Source organism: Callithrix jacchus, chromosome 4 (genome assembly GCF_049354715.1).
Source record: "Callithrix jacchus isolate 240 chromosome 4, calJac240_pri, whole genome shotgun sequence".
Classification (NCBI taxonomy): Eukaryota; Metazoa; Chordata; class Mammalia; order Primates; family Cebidae; genus Callithrix; species Callithrix jacchus.
The window spans coordinates 67,253,974-67,273,510 of record NC_133505.1 but is presented as its reverse complement, the minus strand read 5'-3'; the positions used below and the strand labels follow the sequence as shown (position 1 = coordinate 67,273,510).

Genomic DNA, 19,537 nt, shown 5'->3' with positions numbered 1-19,537 from the left:
CAAATACTTATCTGCAAATCTAAGAGAATCCTGCTTATTTCTTGAAATGTTTCAATGTTATTAAACAACTCACCTGATCCCCAAAAGAACAAGCTAAAAATATATCAAGTTTGATGTTTGAAACAATTTATTTCACATATGAACCACATTATTTCTTATTTTATAAAGTGTTAGAAGTTTTCTTTGTGTTAGAATTCAGTGTTTGGGAAAAATAACAATTTGTAGAGATTTATTCAAAAAGGATCTTTGAAAATTCACTGTGAAAGGTTGGATATGTTTGGTAGTATCATTGACCAGGTCATACTTTTAAAATTTGGTAATGTTATTATGGAGAATAAAATGTTTAAATATTTATTTCTGACTATGAGTATCCTTAGAAAATTACTTAGGAGTTCTGTATTTGTGTTAACGAAACATATTAATTGAGGAAATTTATAGTGTGGAATGTCACTGAACTGGTGATTATATCATACATAAAATATCTTTACTGCAATGAGTCTACATTTGGAATTTGAGCAAGCACCTCTCTTTGGGTGCTTTCTTAGAATGGTTGAATAGTTAACTGTAGAAAGTCACAGAAGAAATGATTTTTACTAGCCTTTTCTTTGGGATGACTTTTGATCATTCTGTGCTGTGTACAATTTCAGCAACAACTACATTCTTGCCAATCTTCCTGCCTCTAGGTTCTCTGACTACATTTAAAATATGCATTACAAGTATTTAAGAGATGAGAACACAAGCATCTAGACACTAGATAAGTTTTTGTCCCTGCCACAAATTTAGATTTTCTTTATGTAGGAGGAGAAAATGAACATAATAATCTATGCCTGTACTTTCATGTATTCTTTAATATTATTTTTGTTATGAATTTCCCAAATGCTTCATATCATTATAAACTACATACACTGTGTGTTTCTATGCTCTCACACATTCTTTAAGATTTAAGTCTGGTATTGTCACCCCAGCAGGGCTTCCCAGAACTCCTATAATAGGCTAAGTCCTCTTCTGTCACTTAACATACTTTACTGTATCTGTTTCTCTCCAGGATGGGGAACTGTTCTAGTTAGCTTTGTACATGTAGAATCTTCGTGTAGTATTTCTATATCTTTTAAAACAGATGGATGCATATTTTTTTATTCTCAAATATTTTGGCATTTTTCCTGTTCATAAAGTTTTTAAACTAGATTTCTTTTTCCCTGTGATCATGTTAGGTACCAGCAAAAGTATTAGAAAACCCAATAGGAAACAAATTTGCTTCTATTAAGTTTCCATTAGGTTTAATTTACTCATATTACCTGTTATTTACAATTCAGTTTCTTATTACCCTTTTCGTGATCCATCTTGTTTGGCTATGATTTGAATGATTTCACTTTTTACCAAGTTAAATAAAATAAACATATTTAATAATACTGTATTGAATTACAAAATATTTTTTAAAATCTAGATAAGGCCTTTTCTTTCACCCATTTTATTTTTGGCCCCACTTGCTGGCTTTTGAATGATAAGGTATTAACTTTCTAGAGTATTGGACACCTAGCTGAAGTAAAACCACAGGCATGGGTATGAAAAATTTACCTTAGGCCAGGTGCAGTGGCTCACACCTGTAGTCCCAGCACTTTAAGAGGCTGAGGCAGATGGATCATCAGGTCAAGAGATCGAGACCATCCTGGCCAACATGGTGGAACCCCATCTCTACTAAAAATACAAAAAATTAGCTGGATATGATGGCACATGCCTGTAATCCTAGCTACTTGGGAGGCTGAGACAGGAGAATCACTTGTACCCAGGAGACAGAGGATGCCATGAACCGAGAATGTGCCCTTGCACTACAGCCTGGGCTGCAAGAGCAAAATTCCATCTCCAAAAAAAAAAAAAAGAAGAAAAATTTTACCCTAGTGAGCACTTGATTAAAATAAGAAATAAATCCTTGGTAAACTGTTGATTGTGATGCTGTTATTTTGCCTCTCTGCATCATGACATGAACAGGAGAAAAGATTTTACATAATTTTACTTCTTCTTATTATTAAATAAATCACATGTCATTGTGTATGTGGGCTGGACACAGTGCCTCACGCCTGTAATCCCACCACTTTGGGAGGCCAAGGCAGGCGGATCATGAGTTCAGAAGTTCAAGACCAGACTAGACAAGATGGTGAAACCCCATCTCTACTAAAAACACACAAAAAATTAGCCAGGCATGGTGGCAGGTGCCTGTAGTCCCAGCTACTCTGGAGGCTGAGGCAGAAGAATCACCTGAACCCAGGAAGAGGTGGCTGCAGTGAGCCAAGATCGTGCCACTGCACTCCAGCCTGGGCAACAGAGTGAGACTACATCTAAAAAAAAAAAAAGGGTGTACCTGTGGTTGTGTGCATGTGTGTGCACACAACCATCCAAACAGTCATGAATTCATGCATTAATTATTTATTGAGCACCTTTTGTGCAATTCACAGTTCTAGTTTATAGTAATGAATATGACAGGTTTTCCTCTCTTAGAGTTTACATTCCAATGGGAAAGACAGATGATAAGTACATGAATAAATTTTATACAATTAGGCATTGATACTTTTATGGATTTAAATAAAACATGCAGGGAAAAGAGGTTAGTGGTGATGGGAGCAAATTTTGGTACAGTGATCAGGTAGAACACTGGATGATGAGAATGAGCCAAACATAGAAAGATCAGAAAGGAGAGAGCATGCCAAGTGTGAAGGCCCTGAGGAAGAATCTGTACTTTATGTATAACCATATATATAACTAATATGACAACTACAGCCATATATTCTTATTCCCCTTTGGCTACCATCTGCTTTCTTAGCACATCTTTATAGTAAAACTCCTGAAAAGTTATTTGCAATCACTGGCTCATTCTTTATAGTTCTCCTCCTCAGTCTCTGTGACTGGATCCTCTTCTAGACTTCCAAGCCCAGACTTAGTCATCAAATTTCCTTTTTTCTTTCATATCATAGCACCAATGTGCTCTGAATCTCAAATTTATGTCTAACCCCCAATCTCCTCCTTAACATTTTTTTAAATGTTCTAGATTCTAAATTTATATATTGACATACTCAGCATGTCAATGTAGATGTAACAGGCATCGAAATGTAGTATGTCTAAGGACACACACATACATACACACAAATATGTATAGGCATGCATGTTGACAAAGACTCTCCTTGACCAAACTTTGGTAAGACCTCTCAGAACCCTCTTCTTAACTGTGCCTGACTTTACCAAGATTAGCCATGTTTAAAATTTAGATCAGCAAGTATTAAGAAGTTCAACATGCAACTACCAGTCTTTTTTTACATTTTATCCAATAGAAAAACTAAGTAACTAAATCCATATGAGGGGCTCCTTGTGTGCTTTACAAAGCCTGGGCCAGCACTCTCCTCTGTGGTTTCATAGATAGACCACTTTACAGAACATAGTGTTTAATAAACATGTTTTCTTCACCTTTATATGACATGATGATGCAGATTGCTTTTCTATGTTGGGTATGCTGCTAAGTTAGTACAAAATGTATGTTTATTCATTCGTTATTTCTTTCTTTCTTTTCTTTCTTCTCTTTTCCTTCCTTTCTTTTCTTCCTTTCCTTTCCCTCCCTCCCTTCCTGCCTCCCTCCCTCCCTTCCTTTCTTCCTTCTCTCTCTTTCTTTTCCTTTCTCTCTTTCTTTTCGTTCTCTTCTTTCTCTTTTTTTATCTTTCTTTGTTTCTTTATTTCTTGACAGTGTCTCACTCTGTTTCCCAGGCTGGAGAGCAGCGGCACTATTGTGGTGCGATCACTTCTCACTGCAGCTTTTACCCCTCTGCCGGGCTCAGGCCTCAGGCAGCCTTTCACCTCAGCCTCTCAGGAAGATAGGACTACAGGAGCACACTACCACATCTGGCTAATGACAAAAATTTTTTTGTAGAGATGGGGTCTCATTTTGTTGCCCAAGCTGGTCCTGAACTCCTGGATTCAAGTGACCCTCCTGCCTCAGCCTCCCAAAGTGCTGGGATTATAGGTGTGAGGCACCTTGCCTGGTCCAATACAAATTATGTCTTAAACTTGATGTTTACTTCATTACAAAAGAAGATATTTGGTTATGTAAGTCAGGGAAAAAAACAAAAGTTTTTGTAAGTCAGGGAAAAAAACCAAAATATTTATTCTGTAGCTACTGTTAGTTCAAGAGTAGATTCAATATTATGCTGTGTAAAAAGTACTAGACATGACTCAAGTCCTCACAAAGCTTGATATTTAATTAAATATATTACCATTGTAACATTTTTTAAAAATTATATTTTAAGTTCTGGGGTACATGTGCAGATCATGCAGGGTTGTTACATAGGTTTACACATGCCATGGTGGTTTGCTGCATCCATTCCCCCGTCATCTACATTAGCTATTTCTCCTAATGTTATCCAGCCCCCTCACCCCCCAACAGGACCTGGTGTGTGATGTTCCCCTCCCTGTGTCCATATGTTCTCATTGTTCAACACCCACTTATGAGTGAGGACATGCGATGTTTATTAAAGTTAAGAAAATAGTCATTTGGATTAATAGGTTGATAGAATGACAAACTCATTTTGTTTTGTTTTGTTTTTGTAGATCTAATAATACTTTTTCATCTTTACGTAAGAAAATATGAAGTATTAAGATTTGTTTCCAGATCATTATAAAGTTAGCTGCATCAAGTAGAAAGTAATTCTAGTGGTATCTAATAAGAAGATTCACATTTAATGTTTTTCTTTGTGTTATTTTGTTTTGGGGAAAGCATTGCCTTTTTTCCAGTTATACCTAGCCAATAACTCTGTAGGCAGAAAAAGAAAACAAAAACAAAATAAAATATAGTAATATTCAAGGTAACACCAGTAGCAAAATCTTACCATACAGTCATGATTTCTTTCCCATATTGTTCGGATTCCACACTATATGAACTCACATCCTACTTAAGACCAACCAGGCATGCTTGCACCGAAGCTACATTTTAAATTGTGAGAAGAAAAAGTATTCTTAGAGAAATCTAGAAAGGAAAATATACAGTATGTATGCAATATTTCCAAATGCCTTAGGAAATTAACTAGCAGTTTAGAAAGTTCCTTTAATTCTAAGTCCTTCATATACCATATGGCCAGCTAGTTCTAAACAACAACACAGCTGCCAGTTTCTCTGGCAATTGCTTTTGAGCAATCTTCAGGGTAACTTACTGTAGCTTCAGATAGAGTGTTGCTATTTTTGGTGGTGTTGATGGCAAAGACTGGTAACGGAGAATAGAGGAAGCAGTAGTTCTACTTTAATAGTTGAATAAATAAAAATGTTTTGCAATATGGTGGGAGAGACCCTGATTCTGTGATTCTCCCATTTCACTCTTCTTGGAAAATAAGGGTACAACACAAATAATTAGTGACAGGTGACCAAGAGGAAAAGCTACTACACAAATAGCATTAATAAAATATTTTCTGTATGTGAAACTTGGTTTATGGCTGTGACGTTAGGTCCCTGAAAATTTCCAAGGAGCAAGTCTTATTTATAAAAATTAAAAGGAATTTGTCTAAGCTTATTTTTGAAAAAGGTAACAAACAAACATATTATCTCTAAGAAAAAAAGGTTAGAGGGATTAGAGAAAAATCAGACAGTGGCTGAAGGTACCCAAGAGAAGAGTGAGGAAAATAGGAACGTTTGAAAGCAACTGTCTTACAGATTCACCCATTGTCTGTCTTTAAATGAAATGTCCATGTTGCAAATAAATTATGTTGTAATGAAAGGTATTTTGGCATTTCTGTTCGTAAGCTTGGTTGAAATTATGAAATAGAGTATTAGAGCTGTCTCATGATTATATGTTAAAAGTACAGTGCTGTTTGGTGGATTTTTATTTGAAAACTCTAATACTTCTTGAAGCAAGCTTTTCTGTCTTTGATGCCGTAACAACATGTAGCTTCTATTCTAGAATATACCTTCTGCATTAGGTGATAACTGTAGTAAATTCTTTGTGATTTCATGACAAATTGATTTTCATCAACAATAAAATCAACAACAAACCTTCAAAGAGACGTGGCTACCTAGTGGGCAATACGGGTGTGAACCTAGCACCAGCCATCTCTCATTTGGCTTCTGGGCTCTGCCTAAGGTCAAACAGCGTGATAGTCTCGTAAATCCTGAAGGGGTGAAGTCACAGTCATTGCTTGTCAGTCAGGCTGTGACTGGTTAAAAAGACTCCTGTTTCAACTCTTTAGTATCTTGAACACCAAAGTAGTTTATAATCAGTATATAATCCTGACGTTCATTTTAGCTGTGCCTCTAACGAACTGCACAGTAGATCAACATTTCTTTCTCAGCTTTCCTTCCGCAGGAAAGAATGCCTAACTCATTTTGACTTTGAGCAGAGTTCAAGGAATAAGCATAAGAATTTGCTGAAATATCATTTATGTTTGTAAAAGATAAGCAGAAAATTATAAAATACAGATATGTAGAATTTTATTTATGTTTGATTCATTCAACTTTTCCGTTTCTCTGATCTGAATTTTAGAGTGGGAGTAACAGACTGAAAGGTCCACCTGAACCATAGCTCTTGTGATAAGAAATGTTGTGTTAAAAATATATATTTGTGGGACCACAATGAAACTTAAATGTTGCAATTTTGAACCAATATATTATTTCAGTCTGTTTAGTTACACCTAGCCCATAACTCTCTAAGAAGAAAAAGAAAACAAAAACTAAATAAAATATAGTACTATTCAAGGCAAAACCAGTAGCAAAGTCCCACTGTGCAGTTCATTTGGACTATATGTGACCAAATAATTAAACTAATTAAGTTTGAGTTGAAGAGTGAAATAGATCATCATATTTGTGATCAGTTTTTCAAATTAGCATCTTCATTTTTTTGTGTATGAATAATTTATTATTTACTGTAGTGTTCCTGTGACCTTCGAATGATAAAAAAAAAAAAAAAGCAGTAAAGCTACCTAGGCTCGGTATCTTCATAAGCTTCAGTGATGGAGTATGAGGTAGTTTTAGGAATTTTGAATCAAAGTTATATAATATCTTAAATTATTGATTTTCTCCCATCTGATTTTATTCACATCTAGACAAGTTTCTTTTAATTTTTGTAATTAACACCTGCTTCTTGGAAACTTTCAGGGACCCAAAGTCACAGCCATAAACCAAGTTCTATATACATAAAATATTTAATTAATGCTTCTTTTATAGTATTTTGTCCTGATTGTCACTTGTCACTCATTATTTGTACTATACCCTTATTTCTCAAGAAGAATGAAATGAGATAATCACAGAAGTAGGGTCTCTCCCACCATATTGAAGACATTTTTATTTATTACGCGATTAACAAAGAATCTATGAAAATAGAAATTTTTAGACATTTTACATTTTATAAACCAAAAGTATAATGATGTAGCTCCTTTCTACCACCAAGGATGGTCTATTATATTTGTTCATAAGCTTTACGCCATCTAAAAAATTTTTCTTCTCTCTCTTTTTTTTTTTTTTTTTTTTTTTTAGACAGAGTCTCGTTCTTGTTACCCAGGCTGGAGTGCAGTGACATGATCTTGGCTCACTGCACCCTCCACCTCCTGGGTTCAGGCCATTCTCCTGCCTCAGACTCCAAGTAGTTGGGATTACAGGTTCCTGTAACCACGCCTGGCTAACTTTTGCTTATTTAGTAGAAATGGGGTTTTTCCATGTTGGCCAAGCTGGTTTTGAACTCCTGATCTCGGGTTATCTGCCTTCCGTGGCCCACAAAAGTGCTGGGAATACAGGTGTGAGCCACTGTGCCTGGTCTAAAAATATTATAGTAAAAGTAAAAATGTGATATAACCAATATAGAAAGGGGCCAGATTATATATCTGGAGAATATTTTAAGTTTCACATTCTGTGAAACTTTTGAAAAAGGCTGCAAATTATTTAATATTTCTTGTAGAGAGAGATGAATAGAGTCCAATTCTCTACCCTTTGAATCTGGATAGTTTCAGTGACTTGCTTGTTACCAATAGAATGCAGATTAATGTTGGCTTGTGATTTTTGCAGCTATATTGGAAGAAGCTGTGTACCTTCCTTCTCATTTGCAGAAATACTATCCCTTGGAGCTTACAGCTTCCTTGCAAGGATTCTGAAAATCCTATGCTGCTTTCTGTGAAGAAAGCCAAATTATGTGGAGAGGCCATGTATAGGTGCCAGTGGGCAGTTCTACTTGAGTCCAGCCTTTGAGTCACCTTAGTGCAGGCTTTACACATGTGATTAAAGAGCTCAGGAAATGATTCCAGCCCTTAGCCATCTGAGCAACCAGCTCCTCAAGTCTTCATACCTATGGCCCAAAAAATCCTGGAGCAGATGCAAGCTATATACATGGTACACTATTTAAATTTCTGACACCGAAACCATGTATGTAATAATAATATTAAAATCATTTTTTTAGAGCCCTAAATTTGGCATGGTAATTTATACAACAATAAATAACTGGAACATATTACTACTTTATATATATATATATAATGTTATATTCTCTTCTTGCATTTCTGCTGTCCTCTAATGGCGATCAGTGTAGAGGACACTGATCATTTCTAGAGGGGTGTGTGTGTGCATGTGTGTGTGTTGGGTATTTGTCTTTAGTTTAGTTTTGTTGTGTTGTGTTGTATTGTATTATATTTGCAACTTATTTTGAATTTGCTTCTCCCATCATCAAATAATTGACACACATGTCAACATTTTATTTCAAATTTGTCAAGGAAAACACTGCCAAGAGAGGCAATTCAAACATTTCTTCTCGGTAGAGATGTTTTACAAGATACTAGACATCAAAAATAGAAAGCTCTAGTTTAAAAAGCAGTAGATTAGTCATAAACCTGGTTTAAAGTCTTTCCACTTTTGGATATATGATTTAATGTCACAAGACTCACGGTTAATTGGGCAGGTGATTCCAATTTCTCTGAAAGTCTTCTTAATTTTACTACAGCTTGAAAAAGCAAATGTTCTAACATTTTATTAGGGATGCTAGATGGAGCCCAGAAGGGAAAGTAAATGGCACTACACACACACACACACACACACAAAAGACTGGGAAAGTTTTTTTTTTTTCTCTTAGTTTCTTCATTTAAACATTTTAGATTGTTGAAGATTTGTCTTGGTCAACACAATGTTCAATATGATATTTTTGTGGCGAGACCATTAACTGAGTTTCCTAAGTCATTAGTCGTTTCTCACATTTTGTAGAAGAAAGAATTTAGATACCTAGAGATCAATTTATGCAACACCTAGACCAAGATTACTGGGAATATATGTACCCATTGACATGATGTATTTTGACCTGTTTGCTCTATTACAGAAAAATGAGCAGAATCCCAAGTCAATTAAGTTTAGAAATATATATTTAGATTATATATATTCCAAATATATAAACGTAATATATATATATATTCCGAATATATATATATAAATATATATATATTTAGTACCACATACCTATTATTTAGTGAATAATCTCTCTCTCCATACATAAATATATGTGAATTTTGAATGAAATTCAATATTATATGAAGTTCAAAATAAATATATATTTCTGCTGTGCTCTAATGATGATCAGTTCAGACTGATAATTTCTAGAGGGGTGTGTGTGTGTTTGTGTGTGTATGTGTGCATGTGTATCTGTATAGATAATGCATAGCTATATAGATATATACTTGTATATCTATATAGATATATACATGCTATTTTATTCAATAGAAAGCATGATTAACACATAAAACACCCTTAGTTGTATAGCCAGCAAATCTAGAGCATGTATAATTTGTCAACTTCTGTATTGCATGTATTACTTTTTAAAATATTAAGATTTGCTTAATTTTTTTATACTCAATCCTATCTTTGCTTTGCCTGCAAACTCAGTAACCAAAGTAAAGGCCCATATTAACAGGTTATTGTTCTAATAAGGTTGAATATTAAAAGAAAATTTAATTAAATAGCTTTATTTTGCTTGTTGTAAGATATAATACCTTATTAATTAATGGATAATTTTAATGTCAAACCCAGTGGAAATGGTTATTTAAAAAGCAAAATAATAATAATGTTTAATCTTTTAGAAAAATCTTTGATGAAAAGGTTGTTGTTATTATTTGTATGTTTTTAGAAAGATCCTGTTAAATGTTTATTTTCATAGTTTAAATGACCCCAATAAGCCATATTTTTAAAGAGAAACTTGAACAACTTGTTCTAGCACAGCTTGGGGAATTTGGAGGAACAGTTAAGAGCATAATGGGACCAGAATGGGAATGTTAATGAGAAAATATCTGCACTTAACTCAAGTGCATCATCAGCACTAATTTATATTCTGAATTTCATTAGTTGCATTGATGTTTATTTGATAGTATTCTGTTTTCTTTTCAGTTTTTTAAATTCACAAGTCATTCAAAAGTTGAATAGTAATTTATTTTTATCAGTCATAAATATCTGAATCATTCCTTAGTTGAATAGAGTTGTCATGAGGCTTGAAAATTTGTTTGGGCTCTTGACAATCATTGTTAAACAGTAGAAAACTCTGTTTTCTGGCTTTAGTTAATGACACTAAACAGCTCAAAGAAAGACTAAAAAACAAAAAATTACCAGCTTCTCAATCTAATGAATAACAACACTGCAGAGTTTACTTTTAATTGTTTTCTGGATGTATGGGTTCACCAAGAGTAAAGTCGAAAACACTAAGGAAAATGAAATGCCAGGCACACAAATAAAAATTTACATATTTTGCTATAAACGCAATGGATTGCACCACTTCGTTTTTTGCAGCAGGACGGTGTTTTATGCACTTCCAGGCGTGCTGTTCACGAGGCATTTCATGTGAATGGTGCCTCTGAGTTGTTCCACTGTGGCAGTTAAGCAAGCCATAGGAACAAGCATACCAAATGCCAATAAAGGAAACACCTTTATATATTTTTGCTTAATATCTAAATATTAAAAATCATTGGCACCCATTGTGAATAGATTTACTTTTAAAATGTTATATGCAAAGTAGTTTACTCTTTGCATATTTTTATGCAAACTTAGCATCTCTTGTTTTAATTTTGAAAAATACTAACATTAAATTTATTTGCTTTTTGAGGTCAGAGATTTGAGATGGACAGTAAAACTATGCTAGTATTCTTACATATTTTTTTTCCAGATAAGGAATCCCTTAGCTATAGATATATAATTGCTATCATCTACAATTTTAACACCACTATGGGATTAAAAAACAAACAAACCAAAAAACAGGCAAACAATATATGAGCCTGAACTTAAAGAATTTGGAACATCTCCAGAAGATTTAACGTTTACATTTCTAAGCTTGTAATGCCATCTATTTGCTACTTTCTCTTCTTCAATAGTGAGCTTATTGTTTTCTCTTTTTTTTTTTTTTGAGTATTTTTCAGTATTTTATTTTGGTTACTCAACACTCTTGTGGAATGTTTTTCCCAGTCTTCATTTTCTTTTTTTCACCTAAAAAGTTTAAACTAAATAATTATAAGAATAATTTTTTTCAGAATTTGAAACACCAAATGACTCTCATTTTTATTTTCTTGAATGTGTGAGAGATGTTTATTTTCTCAGCAACACCACCAATATCAGATTCACCTAAATCAGGTTGTTTTAGAGAAGTCACTCCTACCAGTCCAGAAATATAAATGATGCAAGCCATATTTTTAATGGCTTTTGTAATGGCAAGCCATTAAAAAACAGACATATCCTACCAGTGCTGAGTTAATATTTTCAGGATTCAAATCCTATAAATTTTAGGTTTAAAAGTTTTTTCCACATTTTATTTTATACTAATAATCTAAATAAACTGTGTAAAAACTTTTGATTATTATAATTTGTTTTAAGAAATGTTTTATATGAGTAAGGCAAAGCTATGTTTTGTTGGCAACTCTATAGCTTTAACATAATAATCTGGGGCATAAGAATTAAACTCGAGCAACATTTAATTTCAGAATATTATGAGGATGACTGTGGGTTGTGTTAGTTTCATTCATCTGGTCTGAAGAATAACGTATGTGGTTTAGTGTCATAATACTCGTAGTAAATTGGTTTATGCAATCTTAAAGCTGGCAGAAAACTTAAAGATACTGATTTAATTCTTTGATTTGTATAGCTGTGATATATTATTGCCCATGAAACAGTAATTTACCTGAGGTTACTGGGCAATTACTAGGACATACTTAATTATTGACTGTAAAAAATGCCTGAAACATAAATATGTATGTCATTTTATGAAATCAGCTTGCTTTAACTAGTAAATTAACATCAGGGAACCAAAACATTGGAAGAAATATACTTTTCCAAGCCTTCTCTTGATGTTTCTTTAACTATTGCATATAAGTTAAATAAATAGAAAATTCATTCAAATTACTTTTTTTTCCTTTCCAACTATAATCTTAGGCTCAGGGAATAAAAGTACAAGTTTGCTACATTGGTAAGTTGCATGTTATGGGAGTATGGTGTACAGATTATTTTGTTAGCCAGGTAATGAACATAGTACCCAATTAGTAGTTTTCTGATCTTCAACATCCTTCAACCCTCCACCCTCAAGTAGGCCCTGTATCTATTGTTCCCTTTCAGATTACTTTAAATATTGTAAAATTATTGAGAGTACATAGAAGATTTAGTTGACTGGTTCTTCATTATAATATGGTCTATATAAAATTGAATGGTTGAGATATGACTTATTTACAAAACGTTGCTATCCATTCTTCCTTCTGTTTGCCACAGATGATTTGCACCCTGTGCTCAGGGTGCCTGACTCAACAGTTTATACCTTGGGATTTGACAGCTCTCTGCAAAGAGTGAGACAAAGGCAGTGAAACTAGTTCAACCACTTCTCTGCAACTGTAGTCCCACCCTTAGGAGAAGAGTAGGAGCAGCATGGACTCTTCTGGGAAATCTTCATGTCTAGAGCCCAGAATAATCTTTTTAGGAGGAGAGAGTTTCCCTATATAGTTTTGTAGGTTAGAAAATTGATCAAAGTATATTTAACTGCACATCTAATTAACAATTTCTTATCACATTGCTATAAATTATAAAGCTGTAAACCAAAAGTGTTACTTTACTGCAGATGTTCCCTCTTTAACCATTAGTTTTATTAAAATGGCCAGAGCCTAATTGTTACATTTTTAGAAATGTTTTTAGTTTAATTGTTTTGGGTACACAGTAGGTGTATTTATTTGTGGGGTACATGAGCTGTTTTGATACAGGGATGCAATGCATAATAATCACATCATGTAAAATGGGGTATCCATTCCCTCAAGCATTTATCCTTATAAACAATCCATTGATATTCTTTTAGTTATGTTTAAATGTACAGTTAATTTATTATTGACTATAGTTACCCTGCTGTGTTATCAAATACTAGGTTTTATTCATTCTCTCTATTTGTTTTGTACCCATTAACCACGCCCACCTCCCGCCACATCTGTTCACCCCTTCCCAACTTCTGGTGACCATTTTTCTACTTTCTCTCTCCACGAGTTCAGTTGTTTTCATTTTTAGACCCCACAAATATGTGACAACATACAATATTTATGTTTCTATACCTGGCTTATTTCACTTGGCATAATCACCTCCATTTCCATCCATGTTGTTACAAGTGACAGAATCTCATTCATTTTATTATGGCTGAACAGTACTCTATTGTGTGTAAGTACCACATTTTCTTTATCGATTCATCTGGTGGTGTACACTTAGGTTGCTTCTAAATCTTGGCTATAGTGAACATGGAAATGCAGATATTTCTTTGATATATTGATTTCCTTTCATTAGGGTATATACCCCAGCAGTGAGATTGCTGAATCTCACTGCTGGGGTATATACCCTAATGAAAGGAAATCAATATTTAAAGGCAATAATTAATAAATGGTAGCAAGGATGTGGAGAAAAGGGAAGCTTTTTATTACCTTAAATCAATATTGCCTTAAAAGAGAAACTTTTCTCCACATCCTTCCTACCATTTATTAATTATTGCCTGACTACTACTGAATATAAGCCATTTTAACTAGAGTCAGATGATATCTCATTGTATTTGGATTTGTATTACTCTGATGATCAATGATGTGGAGCACCTTTTAATATATTTGCTTGCTATTTACATATTTCTTTTGAGAAATACTTATTTCAATCTTGTTCACATTTTTAATTAGATTATGATTGTTTTTTCTTCCAGTACTATATTCAATAACAATGGTGAAAGTGGGCATCCTTATGTTGTGTTTGGGATTTGAGGGGAGTGGTTTTTCCTTTTTGTTTGTTTTCTGCTCAGAATGATAGTAGCTGTGGGTCTGTCATAACTTTTATTATGTTGAGACATGTTCCTTCTATAAACAATTTTTTTAGTGTTTTTATTATGAAGAGCTGTTTAATGTTATCAAATGCATGTATCATGTTGATTTATTTGCATATGTTGGACCATCCTTGCATGATGAATAATCTTTTTAATGTGTTTATTGAACTCAGTTTGCTAGTATTATGTTGAGAATTTTTGCATCAATATTCATCAGAGATATTGTCCTGTGGTTTCCTTTTTTTGATGTGTCTTTGTCTGGTTTTGATATCCGGGTATTGGCCTTATAGAATGATTCTGTTAATATTCCTTTTTTCTCTATTTGTTGGAATACTTTCAATACGATTGCTATTAGTTCTTTAAGTGTTTGGTAGAATTCAACAGTAAAGCCATCAGGTTCTGATCTTTTTTATTTATTTATTTTTTACTGATACAGCTTTTATTATGGGCTTTGATCTCATTACTTCTTGGTCTTTTCAGGTTTGAAATTTCTTCCTGATTCAATGTTAGTAGGTTGTTTTTGTCTAGGAATTTGTTCATTTCTTCTATATTTTCCAAGATAATGGCATATAGTTGTTCTTAATAGCCAATAATGATTCTTTGATTTCTGTGGTATCATGGTATCAGTTAAGATGTCTCCTTTTTCATCTCTGATTTTATTTATTTGGACCTTCTCTCCCCACTGCCCCTCACCCTCCTTTCTCTCTCTCTCTCTCTCTTATTTATTTTTTGCCTACCTGGTTAAGGGTTTGTCAATATTTTTTTAACTTTTCAAAAGAACAACTTCTTATTTCATTGATATTTTGTATAATTGCCTTTATTTCAGTTTCAGTTATTTCTGCTCTCATGATGATGGCGTTAAGCAATTCTCCTACCTCAGCCTCGCTTTTGTTTATCTTAGAAAGTCATTATTTCTCCTTTATGTTTGAAGGATTTTTTTTTTTGCTAGATACACTATTCTAGGGTAAACGTGTTTTTCCTTCAGCACTTCAAATATATTATGCCAATCTCTTCTGACCTATTTGATTCCCACTGAAAAGTCTGCTGCCAGATGCATTTGAGCTCCATTGTCTGCTATTTGTTTCTTTTTCTTTTTTTCTGACAGATTCTCACTGTCACCAGGCTGGAGTGCTGTGGCATGATGTTGGCTCACTGCAACCTCCGCCCCCTGGGTTCAAGTGATTCTCCTGACTCAGCCTCCTGAGGGCTGGGACTATAGGCATGCCCCGCTATCCCCTGCTACTTTTTGTATTTTTGGTAGAGAAGAGGTTTCACCATGTTGGCCAGGATGGTCTCAATCTCTTGACCTCATGATCCCCCCACTTCAGCCTCCCAAAGTGCTGGGATTACAGCTGTGAGACAATGGTCATTTGTTTCTTTTATCTTGCTGCTTCAGTCACTTTTCTTTATTCTTGATCTTTGGGAATTTAATTATTAAATGCCTTCAGGTAGTCTTCTTTTGCTTAAATCTGTTTGGTGGTCTATAACCTTCTTGGAATTGAATATTAATATCTTTCTCTAGGTTTAGGAAGTTCTCTGTTGTAATGTCTTTGAGTAAACTATGTCCTTATATCTCCATTTAAGACCAATAGCATTTTACCTTCTTGAAGATATTTTCTAGAACCAATAGTTGTGCTTCTTTGTTTTAATTCTATTTTCTTTTGTCTCCTCTGTCTGGGTATTTTCAAATAACCCGTCCTCAAACTCACCAATTATTTCTTCAGCTTTATCTATTTTGCTATTAGAAGACTCTAATGTAATTTTTAGTATGATAATTGCATTTTTCATCTCCAGAATCCTGCTTGATTCATTTTCATTATTTCAATCTCTTTGTTAAATTTGTCCGATACAATTCTGAATTCCTTTTCTGTGTTACCCTGAATTTCATTGAGTTTCCTCAACACCACTATTTTGAAATCTCTGTCACATATCTCTGTCTCTCCAGGATTGGTCTCTGGTTCCCTATTTAGTTCATTAGGTGAGATCACATTTTCCTAGATAGTATTGATGATAGTAGATATTCTTTGGTGTCTGGGCATTAAAGAGTTAGGTGTATATACTATAGTCTTCACTATCTGCATTGATTTGTATCTGTCCTTCCTGGAAATGCTTTCCAGATATTTGAAGATACTTGGGTTTTGTGATCTAAGGTTTTTCAGCTTCTGTGGGTACCCCAAGCCCTATAATACTGTGGTTCTTGCAGACTCATAGAGGTACCACCTTGATGGTTGTATTAGTCAGGGTGTTCTAGAGGGACAGAACTAATCAACTTTATATATAATTATCATATGTATAACATATACATATTATTTATATATAGGAGTTTATTAAGTATTAACTCACATGATCACAAGGTCCCACAATAGGCAATCTACAGGCTGAGGAGCAAGGAGAGCCAGTCTGAGTTTCAAAACTGAAGAACTTGAAGTCCAATATAAGAGGACAGGAAGCATCCAGCATGGGAAAATGATGTAGGCTGGGAGGCTAGGCAAGTCCTATTTTCACTTTTTTTTTTTTTTTTTTTTGCCTGCTTGTATTCTAGCTGCAGTGGCAGCTGGTTAGATTGTACCTACCCATATTAAATGTGGGTCTGCCTTTCCCAACCCACTGACTTCAACTTTAATCTCATTTTGGAGCACCCTCACAGACACACCTAGGATCGATACTTTGTATCCTTCAATCCAATCAAGTTGACACTCAGTATTAACCATCACAATGGTCTTGGACCACAACTGGGAAAATTCTCAGAATTACCTGGCAGACTTTGTTTTCTTCCCTTACTTTCTCCATATGCAGAGTCTCTGTCTCTCTTCTGAGCCAACTAAAGATGGGGTTGGAGTGACCACCACTATGACTATTTTGGGTCAAACCCAAAGCCAGCAGAATGCTGGGTCTTCGGCTACTGCCTATGTTTGCTCTATGCTCTGGGGCTCTACAATCAGCAGGTGGCAAAGCTCACCAGGTCTGTGTCCTTCCCTTCCGGGTGGCAATGATCCCAGGCCCTAAATGGGTACAAAAATATCCACTGGTAGCCTAGGACTAGAGTTAAAAACCTTGTAAGTCTACTTGATGTTCTTTTGTACTGTGAATGAGCTGACATTCAAACCACAAGACACATTTCTTCTTACTCTTTCGTCCTCTTTCCAAAGGCAGATGAGCCTTGCCCGTAGCCACTGCTACACACACATAGCATGGTGTGTACTGTCAGACTATCACTGATAGTTTCTTAAGGCCCAAGGCACTTCATTCAACTTTTGGTGAATGCTTCCTCACCTGGGACTTACCCTTAGGCTTTTTTCTAGCCTAGGGAAGGTTAAGAAACGCCATATTAACATTTGAGTCCTGGAATTAGGGACCTCAATCGTTCACCTGTTCCTGTATTTCACTGTGGCCGAGCTAGTACCTAAGGTACAGGACAAATTCTACCTTACTTTTCCCTCAACTTTTTTCAAGTGGAAGGAGAATTGCTCCATAGCTGCCACAACTGATAATGTGCTGAGTTGCTCCTGGAACCAGAAGTTCTTACAATCCTACCCAGTTTTCTCAACATTTTATCTGAGTATCATTACTGGTTATTCTGGACCCAAGGTTTTTTTTTTTATACTTTAGGTTCTGTGGTACATGGGCAGATCTTGCAGGATTGTTACATAGGTATACACATGCCATGGTGGTTTGCTGCATTAATCTCCCTGTCATCTATATTAGGTATTTCTGCTAATGTTATCCCTCTCCAATTCCCCTACCCCCTGCTGTCCCTCCCCTAGACCCCTAACCCCCCAACAGATCCTGGTGTGTGATGTTTCCCTCCCTGTGTCCATGCGTTCTCATGGTTCAACATTCACTTGTGAGTGAGAACATGTGGCGTTTGGTTTTCTGTTCTTGTGCCAGTTTGCTGAAAACGATGTTTTCCAGCTTCAACCATGTCCCTGCAAAGGACATGAATTCATTCTTTTATATGGGTGCATAGTATTCCATGGTATATATATGCCACACTTTCTTTATCCAGTTTATCATTGATGGGCATTTGGGTTGGTTCCCAGTCTTTGGTATTGTAAACAGTGCCGCAATAAATATAGGTGTGCATGTGTCTTTATAATAGAATGATTTATAATTCTTTGGGTATATACCCAGTAATGGGATTGCTGGGTCAAATGGTATTTCTAGTTCTAGATCCTTGAGGAATCACCACACTGTCTTCCACAGTGGTTGAACTAATTTACACTCCCACCAACAGTGTAAAAGCGTTCCTATTTCTCCACATCCTCTCCAGCATCTGTTGTCTCCAGATTTTTTAATGATCATCATTCTAACTGGCATGAGATGGTATCTCAATGTGGTTTTGATTTGCATTTCTCTAATTACCAGTGATGATGAGCTGTTTTTCATATGTAATTGGCTGCATAAATGACTTCTTTTGAAAAGTGTCTGTTCATATCCTTTGGCCACTTTTTGATGGGGTTGTTTGTTTTTTTTCTTGTAAATTTATTTAAGTTCTTTGTAGATTCTGGATATTAGCTCTTTGTCAAATGGGTAGACTGCAAATTTTTTCCTATTGTGTTGGTTGCCAGTTTAATGACAGGTTTTTTGTTTGTTTGTTTTTGCTGTGCAGAAGCTCTTAAGTTTAATTTAGATCCCATTTTTCTATTTCAGTTTTTGTTGCCATTGCTTTTAGTGTTTTAGTCATGAAGTCCTTGCCTATGCCTATGTCCTGAATGGCATTGCATGGGTTTTCTTGTAGGATTTCTTTTGGTGTTAGGTCTTATGTTTAAATCTTTAATCCATCTGGAGTTAATTTTTGCATAAGGTGGAAGGAAGGGATCCAGTTTCAGCTTTCTGCATATGACTATCCAGTTTTCCCTACATCATTTATGAAAATGGAATCCTTTCCCCATTGCTTGTTTTTGTCAGGTTTATCAAAGATCAGATAGTTGTGGCATTACTTCTGAGGCCTCTGTTCTGTTCCATTGGTCTATGTCTCTGTTTTGGTACCAGTACCATGCTGTTTTGATTACTGCAGCTGTATAGTATAGTTTGAAATCAGGTAGCGTGATGCCTTCAGCTTTGTTTTTCGTTTTTTGGTTTTTGCTTAGGATGGTTTTGGCTATGTGGGCTCTTCTTTTCTTCCACATGTAGTTTAAGGTGTTTTTTGTTTTTTTTTTTTTTTCCAGTTCTGTGAAGAAGGTCAATGGTAGCTTGATCTAAATAGCATTGAATCTATAAATTACTTTGGGAAATATGGCCATTTTT

The 19,537-nt window shown here is 34.9% G+C and overlaps 1 protein-coding gene across 14 annotated transcripts in view; it reads left to right on the top strand.

The window, feature by feature from the left end:
• KHDRBS2 (KH RNA binding domain containing, signal transduction associated 2) overlaps positions 1-19,537 on the top strand; it is a 656,950-nt gene that overhangs the window by 242,823 nt on the left and 394,590 nt on the right. The window lies entirely within an intron of this gene.